Source organism: Trachypithecus francoisi, unplaced genomic scaffold, assembly GCF_009764315.1.
Source record: "Trachypithecus francoisi isolate TF-2019V2 unplaced genomic scaffold, Tfra_2.0 Lachesis_group0, whole genome shotgun sequence".
NCBI classification, from domain to species: Eukaryota; Metazoa; Chordata; class Mammalia; order Primates; family Cercopithecidae; genus Trachypithecus; species Trachypithecus francoisi.
In genome coordinates, this window is record NW_022681453.1 from 145,733,607 (window position 1) to 145,743,663 (window position 10,057).

Sequence of the window (10,057 nt, forward strand, 5' to 3'; positions counted from 1 at the left end):
TGCAAGCTCTGCCTCCTGGGTCCACGCCATTCTCCTGCCTCAGCCTCTCCAGTATCTGGGACTACAGGTGCTCACCACCATGCCCTGCTGATTTTTGTATTTTTAGTAGAGACGAGATTTCACCATGTTAGCCAGGATGGTCTTGATCTCCTGGCCTCACGATCTGCCCGCCTTGGCCTCCCAAAATGCAGGGATTATAGGCGTGAGCCACTGCGCCCGGCAGAAAGCACATATTCTCTATCCCTCGTTTCCTCAAAGAAAGACCCAAGTCCAAGTTCATTGCATTATGTGCCCATTATGGATTTTCAACATCTTTAATGTCTTTCTTTCATTCTGAGCCTTTTCCTCACCCTCCACCGTAGAGTAAAAATAAAACAGACACAAAACACCTCTATTAGCTTTATATTGCTGCATAACAATTACCACGAACTCAACAGCTTAAACCAAACACAAATTCATATCTTACCATTGATGTGGACCCGAGTCTCACATGGCCTGGTGAGGTTCTCTGCTCAGGGTCTCTCATGACTGAAATCAAGTTGTCAGTCAAGGTTGCCATCTCATGTGAGCCTCAGGATTCTCTTCCAAGCTTATTCAGGTTGTTGGGAACATTTAGTTCTTTGACGTTGTAGTACTGAGGTCCCTGCTTTCATGTTGGCTGATGACTAGAGGCTGTTCCTAGAGGCTGCCTCCAGGTCCTTGCCATGTGACCTCTCCACAGGTGGATGTTTGATTTTTTTTCCAGGCAAATTGAAAGTCATCTCTCTGACTTTCTCTTTGGAGGACAGCTGGAGAAACTGTGCATCCAAAAGGCTTCCCTGATTAGGTCAGACCCACCCCCAATAATCTTGTTACCATATAAAGTACCATGTGACATAATCAGGACAGCACCATATCATTGTACTGTCTGGCTCTATTCACACTTGAATACCAGGGGATTATGCAAGTGTGAGATTCATTGGGGATCATCTTAGAATTCTGCCTTCCACAACACCCAAATCAAATAGAAACAAAACAAACAAAACAAAACAGCCTTTACTTGTAACTCCCTTTCTTATTTCTCTTCACTGCTGCACTTGAGATAATAATATATTTACTGATTTCTATACTTTCTCAACTCTTATATCAAAATACACTTTCCTTTAAAACTATTCTGTACCTATCCAATTGCTCATTAGCCATCCCCATTCAGAACATCTTTAAAAAATTATGTCCAAATAGAAATTTCTCATTTATCCCCTTCCTTTCATTTCTTTTATTTTTTCAATATAGTAGCCCAATCAAATATCTTCTCTTCCAAAATAAAATTCTGAAATTATACTTGATTCTGTCTACTTCCTTACTTCTCACAGAAGGTCGTAATTAAGTCTTGTAAATCTTACTTAGAAATGTGAAAGCTGGTCCCTTTCCAAGAGGTTCAGCCATTATTTTCACTCAGTTTCTCTTTAGGATATGGGCAGTCTCCTCCCTGCTCATCCTGCCATCTGCAGTCACTATCTCTGTCTCTCAACAACACTGTTCTTCCCCACTGTCTCCCCAGAGATAGAAATGTCCAAAAAATGAATTGAAGCACCTTTCAAAATCCTAGCACAACGTTTTTCAACACTTAATCCTCAGTAACTCTGTGACTGTTGGAGATGAGCATTGGTATTTTAAAATCATAAAATGGTTAGAATTTGGGAATTTTTAAGTTACTAAAAAGGTAAATCCAACTTCGTTTGTGAACAGCTACAGTTCTCTCCTGGATGTGCCATTTACACTGCGTAAACGTTTTCTAAGGAAACTCTGGCACAATGAAATACTAAACATTACTGAATAATGTTCTATAAACCCTCAGGTCATCTGCAGGCTTAAAATGGGTTTGTATCTCATATCTTTGCTTTCAAAGTCCTCCAGTGACTTTACATATATTTTTCTGGTAATTCAGATATCATTGAACTAGAGATTCCATAGTGAAAACCTTTAATACTCTTGAAGAAAAATAAAAAAATAACAGTTTGATACACTAAAAAATTATTTTTTCTCTTGCTTTTCCTACACACTAAATCTAAACATCTAATCTTTGCTAAAAGGATTGAGATTTGTGCCCATTATGGTTTTTCAACATCAAATTAAAGTATTTGTGTTTGCTTCTGGAATAAAAATGCAAAATGACCTGAAATACTTTTAAAATATTCAAATTTTCGGCCGGGCGCGGTGGCTCAAGCCTTTAATTCCAGCACTTTGGGAGGCCGAGACGGGCGGATCACAAGGTCAGGAGATCGAGACCATCCTGGCTAACACGGCGAAACCTCGTCTCTACTAAAAAATACAAAAAAACTAGCCGGGCGAGGTGGCAGGCGCCTGTAGTCCCAGCTACTCGGGAGGCTGAGGCAGGAGAATGGTGTAAACCCGGGAGGCTGAGCTTGCAGTGAGCTGAGATCTGGCCACTGCACTCCAGCCTGGGCGACAGAGCTAGACTCCGTCTCAAAAAAAAAAAAAAAAAAAAAAATATATATATATATATATATTCAAATTTTCCAACTGTGCCTAACATGACACATTTTAAACTTCAAAAAATAGTGATTTATTCAATAAAACAAGTTGTGTGTTTTTGAGCAATGGCTCAAAGGTCCTTTTGCCTATCTGTGCTTCCCATACCTGTCCGTGTTTTAAGTCACTGAGTGTCTTATCTTCATTTGGAGGCTTGAATATATTTTCTTCCAATTTGTAGTCTTTAATCACTTAGTTTTTTGTGATTTTGTTTTGTTTTGTCTTTTAGAGACAGGGTCTCTCTCTTTTGGCCACACTGGGATCCAGTGACATGATCATGGCTCATATGACTTCAAAATCCTGGGTTCAAGTGATCTTCTCTCCTGAGTAGCTAGGCCTACAGATGCACATTACCACAACTGGCTAATTTTTCTTATTTTTTTGTAGAGACAGAGTCTCACTATGTTGTCAAGGCTGGTCTCAAACTCCTGGCCTAAAGCAATCCTCCTGACTTGGCCTCCCAAAGTACTGGCATTACAGGCATGAGCCTCTGTGCCTGGTCAGTCACCTCAGTTTTAATATTGTTTTTCTTAAGAGATAGCTAAAAGATTTTCTTTAAAATTCATCAATATATAGACTCTGAGAAAGTGATGTGTGAAAACATTGCCTGTTAAAGTAGAAATAATAGCCATAGTTTTACTGAAAATCAGCACTAGTTTGAAAGAAACACTTGAAAAAAAAGCTCTAAATGAAATTTTTAATAGGAGAGAAAAAATAATCTGTGAAAACACATAACTTTTTCAAACATTAAGAAATATTGCTGAGGTATGTTCATCAACTTGCTCCTTTCTGACTGTGGATACTGCCAAGGAAGCATCGTTGAAGTTTCTCTTCTCCCTGTCATCATGTCTAAGTCAGAGTCTCCTAAAGAGCCTAAACAGCTGAGGAAATTCTTCATTGGAGGGCTGAGTTTTGAAACTACTGATGAGAACCTGAGGAGCCATTTTGAGCAATGAGGAACGCTCACAGACTGTGTGGTAATGAGAGAACCAAACACCAAGCACGCCATGGGCTTTGGGTTTGCCACCTATGCCACTGTGGAGGAGGTGGATGCAGCCGTGAATGCAGGACCACACAAGGTGGATGGAAAATTGTGGAACCAAAGAGAGCTGTCTCAAGAGGAGATTCTCAAAGACCAGGTGCACATTTAACTGTGGAAAAGATATTTGTTGGTGGTATTAAAGAAGATGCTGAAGAGCATCACCTAAGAGATGATTTTGAACAGCGTAGAAAAATTGAAGTGACTGAAATGATGACTGACTGAGGCAATGGCAAGAAAAGGGGCTTGACTTTGTAACCACTGATGACCATGACTCCGTGGATAAGCTGTCGTTCAGAAATACCATACTGTGATGGCCACAATTGTGAAGTTAGGAAAGCCCGGTCAAAGCAGGAGATGGCTTAGTGCTTCTTCCAGCCAAAGAGGTCGAAGTGGTTCTGGAAACTTTGGTTGTGGTCGTGCAGGTGGTTTCGGTGGGAATGACAGCTTTGGTCATGGAGGGAACTTCAGTGGTCATGGTGGCTTTGGTGGCAGCCGTGGTGGTGGTGGATATGGTGGCAGGGGGGATGGCTATAACGGATTTGGTAATGATGGAAGCAATTTGGAGGTGGTGGAAGCTACAATGATTTTGGCAATTACAACAATCAGTCTTCAAATTTTGGACCCTGATGGGAGGAAACTTTAGAGACAGAAGCTCTGGCTCCTATGATGGTGGAGGCCAATACTTTGCCAAACCACTAAACCTAGGTAGCTATGGCAGTTCCAGTAACAGCAGTAGCTATGGCAGTGGCAGAAGATTTTAATTAGGAAACAAAGCTTAGCAGGAGAGGAAAGCCAGAGAAGTGACAGGGAAGCTACAGGTTATAACATTTTTGTGAACTCAGCCAAGCACAGTGGTGGCAGGGCCTAGCTGTACAGAGAAGACATATTTTAAATAAATACTCATGTGTATGGGCAAAAACCTCGAGGACTATATTTGTGACTAATTGTATAACAGGTTATTTTAGTTTCTGTTCTGTGGAAAGTATAAAGCATTCCAACAAAGGTTATATATGTATATGTATACACACACACACACACACACACATATATTTGCACCCAGGCTGTTGATTGCTAAATGTTAATAGTCTAATCATAACACAGAATGAATGTCTTTTTTTTAATGTGCTGTGTAAAGTTAGTCTACTCTGAAGTCATCTTGGTAAATTTCCTGAACAGTGTGAAGTTAGAATTCCTTCACAGTGATGCCAGGTTCTATTTGGAATTTACACACAACCTGCTTGGGTGGAGAAGCCATTGTCTTTAGAAACCTTGGTGTAGTTGAATTGATAGTTACTGTTGTGACCCGAAGTTTACCATTAAAAGAGATTACCCAAGCAAAATCATGGAATTAATGATTATAAAAGTGATTGTTGGAACATCCTATGCAATATATCTAAATTGAATAATTGTACCAGGTAAAATTATAGATGGGAATAAAGTTTGTGTATAATCCATTATCATGTGTAATCAATAAATTATTTCATTCTCTTGAAAAAAGAAATACTGCTTTACTATGTATGATACTATGGCTTAAATCAATTTCCTAGATTACTGAGCCTAAATGATGATAATTTTCTTCTCTATCATCATTAAAATATTTACCAAGCCTTTGCTTACATAAGGCACTTAGTAAAAGTGGGCAAAGTTAGTTAGAAAGATAATCCCTGAACACATAGAATTAATTATTAAACAAAAATTTTCCAGGCTGATATAAATAATAACTAAAATGTAGTGAGCACATACCATGTGGCAGCACTGTTCTTTGCATTTAATCTTTTACAGTTATATGCTATTATACATAAAGTCTTGTTTTTCAGATGAGGGAAGATGAGGCACGAAGAGGTTAATCTAATGCCTAAAGTAAATTATTAGTAAGTGAAACATTTAGGATTCAAACTCAGAGCCCATAATCTTAACCATTATGGTATTCAGCCTCTGAAGAATCAACCTGACTTGATTAGATGTGGTTGATATTTTTAAATACTAGGTTTAAAAAATGTTTTGTGTGTGCATGTGTGAAATTTTCTGCGAGAGTATTAGCTTTAAAGAGACCACACAATATTGCTGTACGTGAAGAAACAGGCAGAAACTGGAAATAGAAAATCATAAAATATGCTTTTTACTAGTTGAGGATGTAAGAGTTTGGAGAAAAAAGGACCTTTAAAATCGTATTAATAAATGCACTTATTTTACCGCAACAGTGAAGTTTTCCCAGATTGCTACCTATTTTAAATATAATCTTTGTATTTAATTTATACTAAATGTATTATATATATCCCCCCCCCATCAGGAAGGCTTCTGATCTTTCTAAAATAGGCCATTATTTCATTTCTTTAAGAATAATTTTTTACATTTACATTATTTTTTCTATTATCCTGTGAACAATAACAACATCAAATGCTTGCAGAACCTTAATGGAATAAAAATAAAATTGAGCTATCCAGACAAAAGGCTTTTATAAATTAATCACTATCATGCTTAAAAGATCAGAAAGCAATTTTTCCAAGAACAAAAACTGCCCTGTTTCCTATCATGTGATTCACACTCTGAGCTATAAATAAAAGAGACCCAGAGAGACAGAACAAGAGAGATAATAATAAGTGAAAACACTGTTAGCTATGAAATCTGAACTGAAAGAATAAGCAATTGACTAGTGGCTCATAGGAGTTCTTTAAACTCTTTAAAAAACTCCATAGGTTTTAGTTAAATTCATTACTTAATTTGCCATAAACCACTACAGTATATTTCTGTGGATGTGTGTGTACCCGCATGAAGTCAACTATTTTATGGATATTTATCCGTATGTATAGTTTTAGTTGACTGCAATCACACTTTTGGAGGTAGGGAGAACAGAAATGAGTAAGCAGATTTATATGTATGTAAGTTATAGGAATATTCTGAGATACCAAGAATTATTCTTCTTGGTTAGTTTAGTTGACTCAGAAATACAATGTTTTATTATTTCTCTCTGTGATGAAATTATACTTGCTGTCTCTCATAATCTCCATCTATCCCAATCCCTTTCTGTGATACCTTTGTATCAAAGAAAATTGAGGAGACTATAAAAATTAATGTATACCCTCTAGCAATATATATGATTTTTTTATTTTAAAATATATTAAAATGTATTACATGAAGGATCTTGGGAAGGTTAACCTGGCATTCAGTGGAAAGTTGAATTGGAGTAGGGGAGATTAGAGGGAAGAGTATCAGGTAAAGAGCTATTGCAACGGTTCAGGAAATAAGCTGATGATGGTGTTGGTATTGGTGTTGTTGGTAAAGTTGCTTTTACATGAAAAATTGATTCTCTTCAAAGCAGAAGGATATGCATATGTAATATCAACTTAAACTGCAGCTTTGGAATGCCTCTAAAGTAAAGAGCTGTTATTTTACAGTCACATATAGGCAAAGGTGTGTAATATTAAGCATAACACAAAACTATTTTCAAATGAGGAAATGATTTTTATATAACAGCACAAGTATCATTTAGATTATAAACATTTTCTTATTTAAATAAATAATTTTTTCAAGTTTCGTTATTCAACTTTTAAATTAACATTTGTTTACTGAACATTTACCATGTGCCATGAACTAGAGTTTTCATTCACACGATAATTGTATACCTGAAAAAATGTCAGCCAATGAAAGAGAAGAAAAAGAAGCTAAAGTTACTTTTCTGAAATCCTTATTAAACTCTCATTTTAAAAAAAATTTCAGGATAGGCACATTCTTACATTGTTTCTGTCTCATTGGAAGTTGTGTGTAATGGTATTGCTGTCTATAAAAGCATATTATATGTGCATAATTTTAAAATAAATCTTGTGATTAATCCTTTGTCATGCATTAATCACCCATAATGTATCTGACTGTTAATCTTGAATCTCATAATCTATCAAATTTGCTTAGAGTGAGCAATACATATATTGTTATTTGCTCAAACAACTTGCAAAATGAGCCCTTCTCTATATACAGGCAAAGATCAATATTAAAATTACAAAATAACAACCATCTTAGGAAAAATTTTGGGGAAATGCAAAAGTTATTTTCTAATCCAGATTAAGAAAAATTTGAGCTGTTTAGCATTTCAGTGTCAGTAAAATGGAATATTTAGAAACATTTTACGCCACAGAAAATGTGTTTAGTCTCATTTCTCGGTTGCTTTCCAATCAATTGCATTTGCTGTAGCAGAGAAATGACTAAATATTCCTAAGAAAGTGAGATATTAAGTTAAATTTGATTCATTACATCTGATGCGCTCTTGAGAAAATATCAGCTTCCTTTCAGGTCTCTCTTTTGCTCACAGTTGAAATGATGAGGTACAAATGACCACAGAAAACTGTGGACTTTTCTAATCCAAAAGATGAAGCAGACACTCAGATTGGGATCTTGTCAGGAGAAGGTGTGAAGTCAGGCTGTCACAATGATGGCATCACATTCTTCGGCCACTCTCATGTGAATACTAGAGAGAATAATTATTTAGTGATAAGTGCTTCTTAATTCTAACAAATTGCTAGCTCTTTCTTGGGTAGCAAATAAAACCCAGAAAATTCTGAAATGTTACAGTTATTTAACAATTTTTGAAAAGCTTTTAATATTCGTATTTCACATATCAAACACTAACTTTATGCAGAGCTCTGATCTCTAATGTTTGGAGATGCACATTGTACTTGCATGAACAACATGTGAACAAGCTACAGAAAATATTATAATGTATAAATAAGAGCAAAATATCGTGTAACAAAAACTCTAATTGTCTTACTCTAATTTTTATTTGTATTCTCTATTTTATGTTCATTAAACTGGTTTTTAACATATCAGAATATTAAGAATAAATGTATGTGAACATAAGCTATCTATGTCATTACAAATGACCATAATTCTGGCTGATATTTAAATTTTAAAAAAAGAACCGGCAAATAAGATGACTGGTTTTCTATTTACACCGATATCATAACTTTGAGTTGTTTATTAATTAAAAGGTTTATAATTAACTGAAGCCATTATTAGCTAGAATTATAGTCTTTACATTCACCCTAAGAGTGACTTTTCCCAAGCAAGTTTGAACTTTAGATATTTTGCATTTGATATCAGAAGTCTGTCCTCTAATAATAAAATCCTTATGTATTTAATAAATATATGCCATCCCTCTTAAGTTAAACCTTTTGTCCCTATTTACATATATGATTAACATGCATTATTTTTCTCGTTTTATTGCTGTCATTGTTATTATTGATAATGATCTTCAATTGAATTTTAACCAAAAGACATCTACAATTGCTGTAGTATTTGCATATGTGTGGAGTTACTTCTAAGATATTTAATGAGGTGGGGTGTTGATTATTGAAGTGGGCTTTCAAGAAAGTATACTTAAGGATTAAGATAAACTTTTCAGGAACATCAAAGAACATGACATGTAGCACCTATTGTTTTGGGGAAAATATTTCTTATGGCTGTAATATTAGGCTCATGTTGAATAATGAAAAGGTTAAGTTGTTGATGGAAGGGGACAGGGAGGTGTATAACATGACCCACTTCAAATATCATACCTGAATTGGAGAGTTACAGGAAGAAAAGTATGATTCACTTAAAAAGTCAAATAGAGAGGGAAAATTAGGAAAATCCCATAAAAAAACAGCTTCTGAGTTCCAACTTCCCATAATTTTGCCCTCACAGCCTCGAATGTCAGTTTACTTACTGTTTGGGGGAAACAAAACTATCAGAAAAGGATATTAAGTATTGTCAGTTGGTAGAGCTGGAGAAATAGTAGGAGTTAGCACCATAGAGTGGTAAGAGCACTGTGCTGGGAGTCAGATTGGGTCTACGACCATGTAGTATCATGACTTTGCAAAAGTCACTTACACCCTCTGAGATTCAGTATCAAATGAATGTGGTACACTAAGGGATTTCTAAGTTTAAATGGCATTCCAAGTTACAGACTTGGCCAAGTCTGAGATTTGAAGAAAATTTTTAGAAACGTCTCAAAAATGGCACTTTCATTTTTCTCACGTAGAGACAAGTATCTCCACCCTCATTCTGCCGAGAAATGATTTACTGTGCCAGTGAACTGGCCTGTGAAATAAGATTGTGAAATCATTCTGATTTTCACCTTTTCAAGGGCATTAATGATTCTGCACCCACGATGCTCATCTTAGGAGCAAGCGCTGAGGTTTGATTTGCTGCTCTATGTCATTCAGAGCACTGTTTCTCCTGTATGCAGTGTTAATTATTAATAGCATAGCCATATTTGGAATGGTGCATTAAAGGACACTAGGAAGAAAATACTGAGTGTTTGGGACAAACAGTAAGTCTGAAAACAGGAGTGGGTCTTTTTACATTTTGCATTCTTCTGCCGGATTTATAAATATAAATATATAAAGGCATAATCAAGAAAGCAAACAGCAAAGTTTCCAAAAGATGATACTATATTTTTATTACAAAAAGGACTAATCTGAATGTATATATTAAATATAGTAGGTGAGAAGT

At 35.9% G+C, this 10,057-nt stretch overlaps 1 pseudogene; it reads left to right on the top strand.

Annotated features, from left to right (window-relative positions):
• The first annotated feature begins 3,377 nt into the window (after nucleotides 1–3,377).
• On the top strand, nucleotides 3,378–4,388 carry LOC117077480 (annotated as a pseudogene).
• Nucleotides 4,389–10,057: the final 5,669 nt, after the last annotated feature.